Here is a 19,680-nt window from a genome sequence, read left to right on the forward strand (position 1 = left end):
TGCGCACGAAAATGTCCATCGTTAGTCTGCAAATGAGGGAAAACTGGAACAGGTTGCAATTTGTAGTGGCTTGGTGCATTTTGCACAAATGGTGGCATTGCACATGGCATGACAGTAACTGTTGTTGTGGCTCGTTGAGAGTCAAAGTACGTGTGCAAATGCAGATCGCTTTGAACATTATACAATCGATCGGTAGGTACACAGTTCTGAATGTTATCCACTTCACACTTCACATGATGGCGAGCACAGTCCAGCGACAGGATACCCGAGTCCATTGTTTGAGTTAACAGTGTAGCACTCGATCGTTGTAGAACAACAAAGACTGAGGTTAATGTGGAAATCGCGAATCACTATGGAGTAATGGAGAGCTGGCTGTTGGCGAAGGATTGAAGGGGCCTGGTGGTCATAGTTGGGCTTCCAAATCTTTGAACAAAGCATTGGGTGAGGTGACCATGGCAGCATGTGCATAACCTATTGATTTACAACATATGGCATGGAAGTCGCGGAATATGTAGAAACATCGGGGAACAAGGATATGAATAGCGGTACACAGAATAAACTGTCACCACTAATATCTGCACATACGTATATTTCAACAATTATCATACATTTGCACACAGTACAAGGTATAAAAACAGACTAAATTAACATGGCGGCTTGGATGAGTGAACTGAGTCCCAAAGATTAATGTTGTCTATGGTTGATACGACCTATCGGCGCCACACACACAAATGCAAATATTTTTACTCTATAATTATATTTGTGGTTAACAATAGCAGTGAATACAGGCTGAAATTTGATATTTACAGACATGATACTGGAATCCAAACTGGTTTCCATATACACTCTGTGTCCCTGTCCAAGCTTGAAAACACAACTATTTATTGTGGTGGAAGGGTCTTTAACAGGTTGCCAGCAGATGTTAGGTTGGGAACTAGAAATCACCACCTCTCAAAAAATAAAGTGAAAAAGTACCTCTCAATACATTCACCATCCATAATTTGATGGAATATTTGGACTTGTGGATGTAAATTCTGGTTAAGCTCATAGTACACTGGTTCCAAATTTTCAAGTATATAGGCAGATAACAGTGTTCTCTGAAGTCAATAAAGTTACATACATGCTTAGGATGAAATAGTAGATAAAGAACAGAAAGTGGATAGGGTAGGAGTGAGTACTGTGGCTGTTTTCAAAGGGGCTTCTGGTTTAATGATATGCATATTAAAGAAGTAATCTAGAATTTATTTACATTACTAAAATGTGAGCAGATGAGGACTAGTAATCAACAGTTAGCATGCTTAACAGATGTTGCCTTCAGTGGGTTCTTGTGCCCGTTAATATACAGGGTTGCTGCATAAGTTTATAGCATTTGTCCGTAAGTTTAATAAGCACAAGAGAGAAACATAACATGGACTTTAGTCATCAATAACATATTCTCCTTCACTTTTTACAACAGTCTGCCAATGCTGGGGTAACTTTTCAATTTTGCGACTATAGAAATCATGTGGTTTTGAGGTGAAGAACTTACTGAGTCATGTTAAAAGTGCATTTTCATCTGGAAAGGAAATCCAACTCCTGTATAGTGTTTTTTGTCAGTCTAGCAGAATGGAGGGATGTGTGATCATGGAGTTGCATCACTTCATATAGTCTTCCTTCTTGCTGTTCTTGGATTGCATGTGCTGGATGTCTCAGTTGCTGACAATAAACCTCTGTAGTGGTGGCTACACCTCAGGGAAGCAATTCTTAGTATAACACACCATTGCTGTCCCACCAGATGCATAACATTATTTTCTGTGCATGTGTGCGGGACTTTGTAATGGGTGTTGCTGCTTTGTTTCAGCTGAACCATTTCTTTCTTTTCCACATGCTAGCATAAAGATACCATTTCCCTTCATCAGTAACAATACAGGACAGGAATGGTCGGTGTTGTTTGCAGGCCAATTGATGACAAGCAAGCAGAGATGCACATATGGCCACCCACTGATTTTTGTGATTTTCGCTTAGAGTATGTGGTATGACTTAATCCAGTTTTTGAACCTTCCCTACTGCATGATATCACACAATGGTGGAATGCTCACAGCTCATCACACCTGCTAGTTCTTGAGTACAGTGACGTGGATCATTGTGGATTAATGCTTAATGATCTTCATCAAACCCCAAAGGGCTTTCTGAACATGGAGAGTCACTAACGTCAGAATGATCCTTCTTAAAATGAGAGAACCATTTTCCTGCCATGCTCTGTCCAGTAGCATTACCCTGTACATGGCACAAATGTTTATGGCTGCCTCTGCTACTGTCACCTGCTATTGAACTCAAAACAGAAGAGTATCTTGGAAGTGTTCCCATTTCTCCATGTGCCACTCCATTTCCTAGCATCCACAACTCCACTCACTATCTCCAAATGACAAAATGACAATATGTAAACTGAAACAGCAACAGTGAACTACAAAGAAAAAGTGAAAATTGATAAATAAACCCATAGCAACTGGAATACCAACATGCAAAACAAGAATGCAACAAACTTATGCACCAACCTAATATAACTTAACTTGTTCCACACCCTCTAAAAGGTCTCCTTCATGATGAGAATAACTGCACATGTTGTGTGAATGAATAAATTAACTGGTTTCCACTTATGTACTTTATGTACCCTGTGAGTTTAACCTGACATGGATCCCATATACTTTAGCAATCATAGAAGCGTTTCATAAACCAGTTGTTTTAGAGGAAAACAGTAATTCCTCATTACCCTAACAATAACTTCATATCTTATATCTTTCCTACCATTGTGGGGTAAAAATTCCATGCATCCATTGATGTACAGTTCCAAGTTGCAATATAACTAATTTACAGTGTGAAGGAACTCTATCGCTTACATTTAACAACTGAAGAAAGTATTTTAAGTTCTGATAACTAAAGCCAGAATATCTTTTGGTTTTTCCTGAAACTTTATGAATGATAAAAAAAAGTGGTAAAATTTTGGATAAATTGTCTGGCACACAACTGATGCTCAAAACCTTTTTTTAAAAAAGGCTCAAGAGAAGACATTGGGAACTACCACCCAGTTCTTATTCTCCCAATTTTTTCCAAAAATATCTGAAAAAGTGGTGGTAACACAAATTAAAAAAATTATAGAGAAATCAAACATAATTTCAGATAGTGAATATGGCTTACAAAAGGCAAAAATTCAATAGAGGCTGTTAATAAGTTTGTGAAAAAAATCAGTTTCGCCTTAAACAAATCCAGAAAAATTGCAGGATTATTCTGTGACCTCACAAAAGCATTTGATTGTGTGAACTGTATAAAATGGTAAGATACAGAACTGGGGGTTGTGCTTTAGAGTGTTTTAGGTCATAGGCCTACATCATGAAAAGAAAACAAAGTGTAGCTAGATCATCAAGTAAGGGAAATTCCTTCTCTGGATGGATGATTATTTCGCAAGGAGTTCCACAAGGCTCAAGTCTGGGTCCAATTTTCTGTTTACTTTATATAATGATCTACCCCTGAACACAAATTTACGCTCAGTTTTATTCGCTGATGATACTTCTGCCCTTGTTAAAGCAATGACCCAGAACAAATTCAAATTTTTTGCAACTGTTGCAAATCACAGTAGTTTTGTTATTTCTTTACTACCACAGAGATAGCACCTTCCACATCTTCTAACAACCTCTTCGTTCCTTACAGAGATTGATCTATAGGATCACAGAAATGCTTGGTTTCAACTGGCTTTCCAGTAGAGCCAAGGACAGGTTTGTTGGTAATTGTTCTTCTGAACCTTTTATCTGGATTATTTGCCAAAAACAGCACTTGGGAATTAATTCCAGCAGTATCCACATACTGAAAAAACAAGGCCAAGGGCCATCTTGTTGTCTGCTGAGTGGAGTAGGATGTACGCATGTAACCAACACTATCTACGCCACCTTTGGTGCATTGTAGTCCAGATTTACAACAGACTTTCCTGTAGAAGTGTCTATTTCATCAGTATCATGCTCTGACGACAGGAAAAGCACAGCCTTGTTTCTTTTTGTTTGGTTCGTAACAAGACAGAAGTCATCTTGAAATCCGAAAAGACAGTTTCCAGTATTTTGCAACCTGTTTGGCAAAAATTCTGGAGGAATTTTCTTCTTCTTTTTCAGTGCCCCTGTGAAGGTTAGCCCATTTTCTGGAAGATAGTGTCCTAAAGCATAACTGCTATAACAGTTATCTACATCTACATCCACATCCATACTCCGCAAGCCGCCTGACGGTGTGTGGCGGAGGGTACCCTGAGTATCTCTATCGGTTCTCCCTTCTATCCCAGTCTCGTATTGTTTGTGGAAAGAAGGATTGTTGGTATGCTTCTGTGTGGGCTCTAATCTCTCTGATTTTATCCTCATGGTCTCTTCATGAGATATACATAGGAGGGAGCAATAAGCAATATACTGCTTGACTCTTCGATGAAGGTATGTTCTCGAAACTTTAACAAAAGCCCATACCGAGCTACTGAGCGTCTCTCCTGCAGAGTCTTCCACTGGAGTTTATCTATCATCTCCGTAATGCTTTCACGATTACTAAATGTTCCTGTAATGAAGCGCGCTGCTCTCTGTTGGATCTTCTCTATCTCTTCTATCAACCCTATCTGGTACAAATCCCACACTGCTGACCAGTATTCAAGTAGTGGGCAAACAAGCGTACTGTAGCCTACTTCTTTTGTTTTCAGATTGCATTTCCTTAGTATTCTTCCAATGAATCTCAGTCTGGCATCAACTTTATATGATCATTCCATTTTAAATCACTCCTAATGCGTACTCCCAGATAATTTATGGAATTAACTGCTTCCAGTTGCTGACCTGCTATTTTGTAGCTAAATGATAAGGGAACTATCTTTCTATGTATTCGCAGCACATTACACTTGTCTACATTGAGATTCAATTGCCATTCCCTGCACCATGCGTCAATTCGCTGCAGATCCTCCTGTATTTCAGTACAATTTTCCATTGTTACAACCTCTCAATACACCACAGCATCATCTGCAAAAAGCAGGTCATTTATGTATATTGTGAATAGCAATGGTCCTATGACACTCCCCTGCAGCACACCTGAAATCACTCTTACTTCGGAGGACTTCTCTCCATTGAGAATGACATGCTGCATTCTGTTATCTAGGAACTCTTCAATCCAATCACACAATTGGTCTGATAGTCCATATGCTCTTACTTTGTTCATTAAACGACTGTGGCGAACTGTATCGAATGCCTTGCAGAAGTCAAGAAACATGGCATCTACCTGTGAACCCGTGTCTATGGCCCTCTGAGTCTCATGGACGAGCTGGGTTTCACACGACCGTCTTTTTTGAAACCCATGTTGATTCCTACAGAGTAGATTTCTAGTCTCCAGAAAAGTCATTATACTCGAACATAATATGTGTTCCAAAATTCTACAACTGATCGACATTAAAGATATAGGTCTATAGTTCTGCACATCTGTTCGACATCCCTTCTTGAAAACGGGGATGACCTGTGCCCTTTTCCAATCCTTTGGAACACTACGCTCTTCTAGAGATTTGCAGTACACCGCTGCAAGAAGGGGGGCAAGTTCCTTCGTGTACTCTGTGTAAAATCGAACTGGTATCCCATCAGGTCCTGCGGCCTTTCCTCTTTTGAGTGATTTGAATTGTTTCTCTATCCCTCTGTCATCTATTTTGATATCTACCATTTTGTCATCTGTGCGACAATCTAGAGAAGGAACTACACTGCAGTCTTCCTCTGTGAAACAGCTTTGGAAAAAGACATTTAGTATTTTGGCCTTTAGTCTGTCATCCTCTGTTTCAGTACCATTTTGGTCACAGAGTGTCTGGACATTTTGTTTTGATCCACCTACCGCTTTGACATAAGACCAAAATTTCTTAGGATTTTCTGCCAAGTCAGTACACAGAACTTTACTTTCGAATTCACTGAACGCCTCTCGCATAGCCCTCCTCACACTACATTTCGCTTCATGTAATTTTTGTTTGTCTGCAAGGCTTTGGCTATGTTTATGTTTGCTGTGAAGTTCCCTTTGCTTCCGCAGCAGTTTCCTAACTCGGTTGTTGTACCACGGTGGCTCTTTTCCATGTCTTACGATCTTGCTTGGCACATACTCATCTAACACATATTGTACGATGGTTTCAAACTTTGTTCACTGATCCTCAACACTATCTGTACTTGAGACAAAACTTTCGTGTTGAGCCATCGGGTACTCTGTAATCTGCTTTTTGTCACTTTTGCTAAACAGAAAAATCTTCCTACCTTTTTTAATATTTCTATTTACGGCTGAAATCATCGATGCAGTAACCGCTTTATGATCGCTGATTCCCTGTTCTGCATTAACTGTTTCAAATAGTTCAGGTCTGTTTGTCACCAGAAGGTCTAATATGTTATCGCCACGAGTTGGTTCTCTGTTTAACTGCTCAAGGTAGTTTTCTGATAAAGCACCTAAAAAAATTTCACTGGATTCTTTGTCCCTGCCACCCATTATGAACGTTTGAGTCTCCCAGTCTATATCTGGCAAATTAAAATCTCCACCCAGAACTATAACATGGTGGGGATATCTACTCGAAATTATTTTCCAAATTATCCTTCAGGCGCTCAGCCACAACAGCTGCTGAGCCAGGGGGACTATAGAGACATCCAATTACCATGTCTGAGCCTGCTTTAACCGTGACCTTCACCCAAATTATTTCACATTTTGGATCTCCGTCAATTCCCTTCGATACTATTGCACTTCTTATCACTGTAAACACGCCTCCCCCTTCACTGTCCAGCCTGTCTCTGCAGTATACATTCCAATCTGAGTTTAGGATTTCATTACTGTTTACGTCTGGTTTCAGCCAACTTTCTGTCCCTAGTACTATATGGGCATTGTGACCGTTTATTAATGAGAGCAGTTCTGGGACCATTCTATAGCCGCTCCTGCAGTTTACTATTAGCACATTAATATTGTTATTCCCTGTTGCATTTTGCCTACTCCTACCTTGCCATGTCTCAAGAGGCGTCTTGTCGGGCCTAGGGAGGGAATTCTCTAACCTAAAAAACCCACATGTGCACTCCACACGTACTCCGCTACCCTTGTAGCCACTTCCGGCGTGTAGTGCACGCCTGACCTATTCAGGAGGACCCTACATTTCTCCACCCGATAGCGGAGGTCAAGAAATTTGCACCCCAGATCTCCGCAGAATTGTTTTGGTTTAAGCCTTCCACTGGTCTCCAAACCAGAGGACCGTGATCGGTTCTGGGTACGATACTACAAATAGTTAGCTCTGATTCCATCCCACAAGCGAGGCTTTCCACCTTCACCAATTCCGCCAACCGGCTGAATGAACTGAGGATGATGGTGGTTGTGGTGGTTAGTGTTTAACGTCCCGTCGACAACGAGGTCATTAGAGACGGAGCGCAAGCTCGGATTAGGGAAGGATTGGGAAGGAAATTGGCCGTGCCCTTTCAAAGGAACCATCCTGGCATTTGCTTGAAATGATTTAGGGAAATCACGGAAAACCTAAACCAGGATGGCCGGAGACGGGATTGAACCGTCGTCCTCCCGAATGCGAGTCCAGTGGAACTGAGGATGACCTCTGAACCCAGACGGCAGGAGTCATTGGTGCCGACATGAGCAACAATTTGCAGTCAGGTGCACCCAGTGCTCTCTATCACCGCCGGCAGGGCCTCCTCCACATCTCGGATGACACCCCGCGGCAAGCATACAGAGTGAACACTGGCCTTCTTCCCCGACCTTTCCGCTATTTCCCTAAGGGGCTCCATCACCCACCTAAGGTTGGAGCTCCCCATAACTAATAAACCCCTCCCCCCGTGTGCCATCTTGGACCTTGCTGAACAGAAAAATCTTCCTACCTTTTTTAATATTTCTATTTACGGCTTACATTCCTGTGAGTGCCCTTGACTGGTTCAACTGATCTCTTCACAGTATCCATACATTGGTTAGACGCAAGACAAGTTCCAGGATTTGTCTGCTGCAGTATACTTCAAACTTACAAGTGTAACATGTCTTGCTATCGGACAATGCATACAACTTCAAACCATATTTGACAGGATTATTTGGCATGTCCTGTACAAAACCACAACGTTTATGAATTGAAACAAGCATTTCGTCTAGGGTTGTGAAGTCCCCTGGGCTGTAGTTTCTGCAGTTGTTCCTAAATGCAGAGTGGAGATCACGGATGGCAGCATTTCTGTCACTTGCAAGTCGCTCTTTTCTCGTTGAAGTATCTTCAAATTTCAGTTACAGGAGCCAGAACAGAAAGCGCTTGCAGCTAAATCACCCCTGTGCCGTTTGATGTCCACAGCTCTAATACCTTTATGTGTCCTCGTTTCTGTACTGAAATGAGAAACAGTGCTCCTAAGAGAGTCATTATTTCAGAAGCAGAAATATTTCTGCAGTCTCTGTCCCTCGCGTAATTCACAGATGATCTCTTGTTATTTATATCTCTATTGGTGTTCGCGACAGCACAATCAATTATCCCAGGCTAAAAAAATTTGAGAAAACTTTCAGGTTCAGTTTTAGTTCCTGTAGCATTGCATTTCAGGCCAGGTAAGACCTTAATTATATTCTTACATTTTGTTTTACTCGGCACCACTAACGGATTATTTAGGCCTTACATGAAGTTTCCTGGTCCTTACCAATATAAAAATGGCACTCGTCACTTGATAGTTCGTTCACTTCATTGCTGCTATCACACTATTTTTCAGATTCACTGGAATAATCTGCAGCCTCAATTATTTATGGTTTATCATCACTGTCAAAGAAATCAGCATAATCCTCTTCGTCAGATGATTCCAGAAGGAAGCGCTCTATTTCATCTGGTGTCAATCCTTTTCTTTGTGCCAACCTTCCAGACAATAGGAAAAGTATGAGACTAATATTCAGTAACCAAATAATCATTCAGTCGAAGTGTTTTTTTGTAAAATATAGCTTCTGAACTTCAAAACATTCAGCAGAGATTACGCAACATTTACGTACGTCACCTGGCTCATCCGGTACGTAGTGTAGTTGCCAACTCTATAGATCAATCACGGTTATTATCAAGTGTCTTATAATGCAGCAACACTGAAACATGTCGCCTGACAATGTTATCAAAGCGTATCTACCACTATTGTTGTGTGCTTGGTGCGCTAACTTACTTACGGACAGAAAACTGAATTGGCTCTACTGTGTGCCGTCACGCTCCCGCCGCAGAGTAAATAACAGTAGCCATTTTAGATAAAACATAAAACCAATGTTGCCCTATATAATTATACCTGGGAAGAAACAGTTACAGATACTAAAAGATTTTACTTAACTTTTCTGGTTCTCTTGCAGACTCTTTGCTCTTCATTGTCTATTGGGACGGGTTTGTTATTATAACGATTGAAACATTTTTCTTCATTTCATTCCTAGCCATTTCTGTTCTTCCACGCCAATTTTCAAGGCATAACATGTTAAAAAACTTAGCAAGAGATGTTGACACAAGATGAGAACCTGAACACAAGTATGAATGAATAGCTGAATGCATCATAAACTAGAGGCAGATTGAACTTGCTTTGATCTATTTACAATCTAGTATTTGGTGCCAGAACCTTCTCAAAAATATTCATTTTTAAAGTACTACAGCTTTCTAAAAGCTATCTGGATGTTAACAAAAGTAAAAGTTTTCAGGGACTACTATTTTTGTATTACAAAAATATGCTCTTTGTGATTTATATTATTATCATGTTTATCAAGGATTCCAACATTTGAACCTTACTTTCTTTAATAAATTTCCAAACAAAATATTTTTAAACACAACTTTATATACTTTGCTAAATTGTAAACAGAATGATAGAGTTGAGGTATGTAAAAATTAATCTAAAAAGCTTTTTAAAATGTCGAAATTTTATGCAATTTCTGTTTTGTTAGATTTTTATAATTGAAAACTTCTGTTTTGAATAAATAAGTAGCTGCCAATTTATGTTTCTCATTACCTCTTCTGTTTCCAAAATAACAGTGAGATGATGAACCTTTATTGGCGTATGTTATACAGACATACATACTGCACTCAACAATAACCCAAAAGAAAACTTTCTATCAGTTAGAATACTGAATGAAACAATTACTTCTCTGTAATCACCTGTATGGCATCACAAATATTTAAAACTTTGAGTGCTACATCAGTAATATTACATTGTCTTCAATGTTGGAAAAAAACGCCATGTCCGTAATATTACGGGCATATCATCTTACTGAGGAGAGCCACACTCACTATATTACTGGCATGGCATGCCTTACTAAGATTTTATGCCTGTAATATTATGGGAACAATATTCTTTCAAAATTGAAGATAGCATAATATTACAAGCATGGCACTTAAAGTGTTAAGTTCAGTCTTGCCACCACCATGAGAGTGTACATTAGCATATCTATATGGTTGTGTGTGAATGTGAGTACTCTCACCAGAAAAAGAAATGTTTTCTATTACATGTTTTTGTGTGCCATACACCAGTCCTGTATAGGCAAGTGGTTGCCTTTACCTTATTTTACGTAAATATTTAAGTTTGTATCGTAAACTGTACCTGATACTATGATTGACTACTATGGAATTTTGCCTTCCCCACAGATACACATTGAGCTCCTGTCAGAGAAATGACAAGACTGTGTGCCTATATAACTTAATTAACAAGTAGGTTTTTCTGCTAAATTTTAGTAATTTTTGTAGCTTTGGTATTACTACTACAGCTACATCATTATCACAGATTGACATGACTGCCTGAATAGACTCAAGGGGGTCAGTTCTGTTCAGTACTGAAGAATGTAAAATATTTTTATTGTGGGTGTTTTAAAAAATAAAATAATGTAGGCAGCTTTCAAAGAAAGTTTGTAGATTTTATAATCACACAAGGGTTTGCCTTATGCTGTGCTTTTGAATTTTTATTTTGCCTATTTATTTTGGACTGTCATTGTGTCCTCTAACTAGTATAGAGCAACTTACTTAACTGGTGATTTTGGATACTGCAGATCATGCACTGACCTTACTAACTGCTTCCACCAGATCCTGTCCTGTACAGCTTCCTGACAGTTTCAGATTTTTCCATAGTCCATCCTGCAGTTTTGTTCTTAGTCTTCCCTCTGACCTTCCTAGCAGCACTATTAGTTGAATAGCATCATCTGTCATCCCTGAAATATAAAAACACACGGAGAGGTGAAATGAATTTTTCAGTTACTTCTGTGAATGAATCTGGTGACTTGCAGAAAGATTTAGAATAATGCTTTAGCCCACTCTTGGTAATTAATCTTTTCTCAAGAGGTTTCACTATGAAACTCATTTTCCATTTTGACATATCTGATCTTATATTTACTGTCACTTGGAACAAGAAAGCTACCTCTATTTATCTCTAACTTATGTTTCTTTTATAGTTCTCACTGTTATTAATTTGACATATAAGTGAAGTTTTTGTACTGGGTATTATATCATCTCCATTTCCTAACAGATGTGCTTGAAACTGTAGTGCTTGTTTCTTAAATGCTTCTGTGAATCATCACAAACACAATAATATTTTCAGCCGTTAGAAGCATTTCATGGGATTCAATGCAAGTATGTCTGAATCATTTTCAGATATGTTCATCCCAATTGCATGCAAGATAAATTAATTTAAAAAGAACTATTTGTGCATTCCATCTACAAATAAGTAAACTTGTTACTATCTCTGGTGTACAATTCACCCCCTTTGGCACTTAGTGTGCTCTGTAACTTTCAACCATGTGTTGTAAGTCTGAGAAATCACAAACCAGATTGTCACAGAATTATTGAGTCTCTAGTTCAGGTCTTCAATACTGCTCAAAGTAAGTGGCTCACAGTGAGTTCTGGAGAAAATTCCACAGATTGTGATAGAATACAACATATTCATCCATCCTTAAACATTTTTTAATTAATTTTATGATTTTGAAAGGTTATGAGATCTTAGTCATCTCAAACTGTTCTAATAAAGGTCAAGAATGACCTTGATGGCCAGTTGATAGGCATAATTTGCTTCAAAGCGGAAATCGCGATTCCCACTAAGTGGAGGATGTGTAATCAATCACACCAACTTATGGCCATTGCAGAAGCAGTGACAATTATTGTTGCTAGAAGGTGACTTAAGATGTCACCTGGGTAACTTGTTCATTTCTTATTTGTGGATGAAACTCCCTCACCCTTAAAGAAAAATTAATTATCTGAAAATTCAAGCACAACTGAACTATTATTAACTTTGTTATAACACAGATAATTTGTTTAATTTCACTAATGAAATCTTTCCTGGTCATAAACCAACAAACAATCATATTTTAACAAGCTACCTCCTCATCATCTTCAGGCAAACTGATGAGTTAAGTACATATGAAATATAAATCTTGATTACACAGTTTCTTTTAGTTACAGTACTGGTACCACTACATGAACCACTTTAGTTAGCCAATCATCTTCACATCTTTGGAACATAAAAGAAATTAACACAGTCTTGTGAAATGGAAAATAATGAAACTTATAAGTACTGAGAAGAATAGAGTTTTCATCAACACCTGTTAAGTACCACAGGTCTGATGATGGTTGGCTGACTCAAAAGTGTCATATAATGGTAAAAAAATTGTTACAATCTTAACTAAATGATCGTCAGCCACTTTTAACACTTTAGTCTCGGATTGTTAAAAAGTACTAGGCTCTACAGGACATGAGCTTTTATACATTCTAAACTGCACTCATCCTCTCCCAAAGGTGTACTAGGCAGACCTATCACAGAGTACAGGAAGAATATGTCTCTGCTGATGGTGGTGGATGTGTTACTAGAGCAAGGTATTGGGAACTTGCACTGCCTGCTCTTTCTGTCAGCTGGCTACACTGCTCTCAGCCAGAAATATTCTTCTGGGTTTACACAAATGTGACAGCTCATGTAGTTCCTTAATTGGTAACCATTGGCACAGTTTACATGAACATCATTTATCATTGTTTTCACCACTTTCATGACCACAGATTCCCGGAACCCATTGCCACAACACAAAACCTTTGTCTGTCCAAAGCCAAACATGTGTCTTCTGTTGCTGTGTTTTTTCATTGCAGACTTGTCTGTCAGATGAAGGCAAATGTTTTTTATGTACACTGCAAGGTATGGCATTGCATCTGGCTTAATTATTGGTATCCACATTTATATACTAGCATGGGCATCTGCAGAAATTTATACAAGAGGGGGCAAGTTTCTAAGATTGGCATTTTTTGGTATCAGAAAACTTGAGAAATTCCTGTTGATTATTAAGAATGGATGTAATGGATTTGGGTCCAAAAAATTGATTTTTCAAAAATATTATCTTAATCTATGGAGTTTAATCTATGTCGTGTGTGAATTTTATCATGATGGCAATATTAAGATTGTCTTTAAAATATTAAACTGTTTAACTCTGCACTGGCAGACACTCACCTCTTTTCCAATATTTGGGAAACTGCGTGCTTCAGCAAAATTTTTATGAGCATAAAGCATGATGTAAAGGCCATTTTCTTTCAATATATCTGGCTGACATCATGCGTTCATGCATGTGGTTTATTTATGTTTTGATAATACTAACACATATTAGTATGTGGAAGGCTGAATTACCAAATCTTTGTGTGGAAGTGAAGATATATGCATAATTAGTGGTGGGAAAACTCTGTTTAGGAAACGTAGGTTGCATGGAAATTGGTTTACCAAGAAAAAAGAGGAAGCAACTTGAAATGATGAGCATAACCTCATCACACCAGCATCAAAATTTGGGACAGGATATATGATGTTAATATGGATGTCACTGGATTTAGGCTTATTGATTTAGAGTTTCTCTGTGAGGCTATGAAGCTTTCATGTTCATGTGTTAGCTGTAAAAATATGCAATGCATGACTGTTGTTGAAGAAAGAATAGTGGAGATAGCTAGTGATTTTAAATTAATTTTTAATTCATGAGGCTATGAATTTTAATTTCCCTCCTCCAAAAAACTGACAGTGGTACCTATGAAAGCATACACTCTGAGATGCCCTGGACAGGGTAGGGAAGGAGGCAATTTATTGTCTGGTTTTCTGAATATGCCTCTGCCTTTTGCAAGATTTGAAAAAATAAATATAGAAGTTGTGATGCTGTACATGACACTGCCGAAGTTTCGTTGAATAAGGCAATGAAAGAACTAGTAGAAATAAACCAAAAAGAAATAGATGCAATGCTGGATATTCATGACAGTGAATCTCATACAAATGTTACTGATGTGCGTGTTTCTGTAGACCTGGAACAAAAAGGGGTCGCACATCTCTGGATGGTGTTGCATCTGTAATTGGTACCGATTCAGGTAAAGTTTTGAATGTGGAAATTATGTCTAAATACTGCCACCAAAGTGCAACAAGAAAAATATGTAATAATGAAGACAATGAGAAATTGTGGCAAGATAAGCATGCAGTAGCATGGTCTAAAAATTATAGTGGCTCAAGTGGGTGCATGGAGGCCTCTGCAGTTGTGAGGATTTTTCTCCAGACCTGAGGACCTGTATGGTGTTAGATATACTGAATACCTTAGTGATGGGTCTCCTCTTCATTAAAAGCTGTAACAAAAAACCATGTTGTTGTTGTTGTGGTCTTCAGTACGGAGACTCATTTGTCTCATTTGTCATTGCAGCTCTCCATGCAACTGTACCTTGTGAAAGCCTCTTCATCTCTGAATAACAACTGCAACCAACATCTTTCTGAATCCACTTACTCTATTTATCTCTTGATCTTCTTCTCCGATTTTTACCACACACACTTTCCTCTAATACTACACTGGTCATCCCATCTTATCTCAGAATGTGTCCTATCAACTAATCTCTTCTTTTGGTCAAGTTGTGCCACAAATTTCTTGTCCCCCCAATTCTGTTCAGTACCTTCTCACTAGTTAAGTGTTCAACCTCTCTAAACTTCAGAATTCTTCTGTAACACCGCATTTTGAGTGCTTCTGTTCTCTTTTTATCTAAACTGTTTATTGTCCGTGTTTCACTTTCATACATGGCTACACTTCAAATACCTTCATAACAGGTTACCTAACATTAAAATCTATATTAAATGTTCACAAATTTCTCTTCTTCAGGAATGGTTTTCTTGCTGTTGCCAGTTTACATTTTATATTCTTTCTACTTCAGCCATCATCAGCTACTTTTCTGCCCAGATAGCAAACTCACCTACTACTTCAAGTGTCTCATTTCCTAATCGAATTCTCATAGCATCACCTGATTTAATTCTACATTCTATTATCCTTGTTTTGCTTTTGTTAATGTTCATCTTATATCCTCCTTTCAAGACACTGTCCATTCAATTCAACTTCTCTTGAGAGTCCTATGCTGGCTCTGACAGAATTACAGTGTCATCAGCAGACCTCAAAGTTTTTTTTTTTTCCTGAATTTTAATTCCTGCTCCATATTTTTCTTTGGTTTTTCTTACTGCTTGTTCAATGTACATATTTAATAGTATCAGGTATAAGCTACAAACCTGTCCCACTCTCTTTTCAACCACTGCTTCCCTTAATGCCACTTTACTCTTATAACTGCCATTTGTTTCTGTACAAGTTGTAAATAGCTGTTCACTCCCTGTATTTTATTCCTCCTACCATTAGAATTTCGAAGACAGTATTCCAGTCAACATTGTCAAAAGCATTCTCTAAGTCCACAAATGCTATAAATGTAGGTTTGCCTTTCTTGAACCTATCTTCTAATAGCAGTCATAGGGTCAGTCCACTTCTATCAGTTTTTCCACTCTTCTGTAAAGAATTTGTGTTAGTATTTTGCAACCATGACTTATTAAACTAATAGTTTAGTAATTTTTACACCTCTCAGCAACTGTTTTCTTTGGAATTGGAATTGCTACATTATTCTTGAAGACTGAGGTTATTTTGCCTGTCTCTCACATCTTGCACAGGAGATGGAAGAGGTTTGTCAGGGCTGGCTCTCCCAATGCTATCAGTAGCTCTCATGGAATATTGTCTACTCCCAGGGCCTTGCTTTGACTTGGATCTTTCAGAGCTTTGTCAAATTCTTCTTGCAGTATCACATCTCCCATCTCATCTTCATCTATGTCCATGTCTCTTTCTATAATATTTCTTTCAAGCTCATCTACCTTATATAATCTCTCTATATACTCCTTCCACCTTTCAGCTTTTTCTTCTTTGCTTAAGGCTGGTTTACCATCTGAGCTCTTGATATTCATACAGCTGCATCTCTTTTCCCCAAAGGCCACTTTACTTTTCCTGTAGGCAGTATCCATCTTTCCCCTTGTGAAATACTCTTCTAAATCTTTACATTTGTCCTCAAGCCATTCCTGCTTAGCAATTTTGCATTTCCTGTTAGTCTCATTTTTTAAACATTTGTATTCCCTTTTGTCTAGTGCAATTTGCTGCATTTTTAAATTTTATGGTTCATTGGTTAAATTCAGTATCTCTTGCATTACCCAAGGAATCATGCTAAGCCTTGTCTTTTTACCTATTTGATCTTCCTTGTCTTTTTACCTATTTGATCTTCTGCTGCCTTCACTATTTTATCTCTTAAGGCTACCCATTCATCTTCTTTCATATTCATTTCCCCATATAGTCAACCATTGTATAATCCTCACTCTGAAGCTCTGAACAACTTCTAGTTCATTCAACTTATCCAGGCCCCATCTCCTTAATTTCCTACCTTTTTCCAATTTCTTCAATTTTAATATGCAATTCATAACCAATTACTTGTGGTCAGAGTCCTCATCTGCTGCTGGAAATGTCTTACAATATAAAATCTGGTTCCTAAATCTCTGTCTAACCACTGCATAATCAATTTGAAACCTTCCGGTGTCTCCAGGTCTCTTCCATGCATACAACCTTCTTTTATTATTCTTAAATCAAGTATTAGCAATGATTAAATTATTGTCTGTGAAAAATTTTACCAGGAAGCTTCCTGTTTCATTCCCTTCCCCCAGTCCATATTCACCTACCATTTTTTCCTCTCTTCATTTTCCTACTATTGAATTCCAGCTCACCCATCATGATTAAATTTTTGTCTCCTTTAACTATTTGAATAATTACTTTTGTCTCAACATACATTTCTTCAGTCTCTTCATCATCTGCAGAGCTAATTGGCACATAAACTTGTACTACTGTGGTAGGCATGAGTTTTGTGTCTATCTTGACTACGATAATACGTTCACTATGCTGTTCATAGTAGCTTAGCCACATTCCTATTTTCTTATTCATTATTAAACACACACCTGCATTATTCGTGCATTATAACCCTGTATTCACCTGACCAGAAGTCCTGTTCCTCCTGCCACTGAACTTCACTAATTCCCCCTACATCTAACTTCAACCTATCCATTTCCATTTTCAAATTTTCTAACTTACCTGCCCAATTAAGGGATGTAACATTCCATGTTCTGATCCATAAAATGCCAGTTTTGTTTCTCCTAATGATGACATCCTTCTGAGTAGTCTGCACCCGGAGATCCAAATGGTGGACTATTTTACCTCCTGAATATTTTACCAAAGAGAATGCCATCATCATTTAACCATACAGTAGAGCTGCATGTCCTTGGGAAAAATTATGGCTGTAGTTTCCTCTTGTTTTCAGTTGTTCACAGTACAGGCACAGCAAGGTCATTTTGGTTGATGTTACAAAGCCAGATCAGTCAATCATTCAGACTGTTGCCCCTACAACTACCAAAAAGGATTCTGCCCCTCTTTAGGAACCACGCATGCATCTGGTCTCTCAACAGATACCCCTTCTGTGTGGTTGTACCTACAGTATGGCTATCTGTATCACTGAGGCTCACAACCCATCCCACCAATGGCGAGGTCCATGGTTCATGAGGGGGAAAGTCCATACATTACTAAAATAGAAAAGTTGAAATATGTTGGCCACATCCAAAAGAGGTTTGGTGGTAGACTTCATTACTTGCTGAAGGAGAAGAAAGGTGAAGTGCTCGAGGATGGAAAACCACTAGGAGGAAAAGGCAGGCTTACTCTGAAAGGAACTGATTCTGTTCAGTTATTTTATGGGAGAACTATCAAGAAAAACACATACAATTTAGAGGTAATGAGATGTGCTATGTGGGCAATTTTTCCCACAAACTATCCACTGACCAAATATCAATCATCTGTGTCTGAAAGATGGTTGGTGTAAGTACAATAGAAGAAATGAGATGTATTCACATAAACACTCATTACCAGAACTGGTTATGAATGCAGTTAAGCCCACATTCAGGTTTCTTACAAACCCTGATTTACTGTTGAAGTATCTCCATGGGAAGACAATGCAGATGAAAGCCTCAATAATTTAATTTGAATTAGATGCTCAAAAATGACATTCTGTGGACTTGAAGAACTCAAAATAGGTGTCTACAATTCAGATTTATGTTTTAATGATGGAAATAATGACAGAATGGATGTGCTGAAGAGAGTTAGTATAGATTCAGGTGTGTTTACAACAAAAGTATTTTATACCTTTGATGAGAGCAGGGTCAAGATAGCTCACAGTTCACTGTCTTACCTTCAAATACAGGCCATGCAGATCCAAAGGGAAGAGAAACCAGAGGTGATGAGTATCAGTATGGAGGATTTTAAGATTGAGGTATGCTTATTACATGTAGATGAATGAGAAGAACATCTTTAAAACCCATTCTCTCGGTTTTACATTTTTTGCATTATTAGAAGCCTTTTCTCAATAAGCATACGTGCTGATGCTATGAAATTTTCAGGTCCTGTTCAAAACATGTTACTGTCTAATTGTAACTAAAAAATATGAGATCCTAGGATTAAATTCTGATTTTTATAGGATTGTATATAGAAAAAACTGAATTTTGGATGCACAAAATTCAAAACTCTGTTAATAATACAATTTGTACTGTAAATTAATGATTGCACTTCAGTGGTCTTATAACCTTCTAGGACATTCTCAAATACACTGCATGATTAGAAACTGAGTTACTGCTTTTCGTAAAAAAGACAATAAAAAATTAAAATTTAAAATTTGTGCCAAAATATTAATCTTGCATCTCTTATTATATTTTCTTGTTAAACACAGCTATTTTTCTTTACACATGCAAAATTCTGTACCTGAAAATTGATAATTATGGTTATAATGATTTTTAAAATAAATGGTTACATTTTCAGTTACTTCCCTCCTTAACAATAATTACCAGCAAAAATGCCACTGATTAAAATACCTCAAAGTGAAGAAGCAGGAAACGCACTTCAAAAACACTTATTCATCTTTTTCCACCACAGTCTGATTGCAAAACTTTACGTTTGATTATGTTAATGGATTTTACTGCATTATTTTCCTGCCTTCTATTTTTAAAAGTTGACTGGCACAATTAAATACTAATAAAATTTGTTCTGGAAGAAACATTTTTTAAGTTATTTCAGTAAAGTGTAATCTAAGCCAACATTTGAAAAGACAGATGTGGAGGACATCCCAAAACAGTTGCAAATTGCTCTGTGCATTGACTCTTAACAGCTTAGGAGTGAACCAAGATGAGTCTTATTCCTCACCTGAGACCCCCTCCTGTACCATCAGTTTGACAGATTGATGAGCTACAGTGCTAGCTGGGCTGCTGAATTTGTAATTCAATAGCTGCATCTTTTCTGTGTTGTATCCCATGGAGTTTGACAAGATTACATTCTTGAAATAAACTTTTTTAGCTTGTTTTCGCA

Source organism: Schistocerca americana, chromosome X (assembly GCF_021461395.2).
Source record: "Schistocerca americana isolate TAMUIC-IGC-003095 chromosome X, iqSchAmer2.1, whole genome shotgun sequence".
Classification (NCBI taxonomy): domain Eukaryota; kingdom Metazoa; phylum Arthropoda; class Insecta; order Orthoptera; family Acrididae; genus Schistocerca; species Schistocerca americana.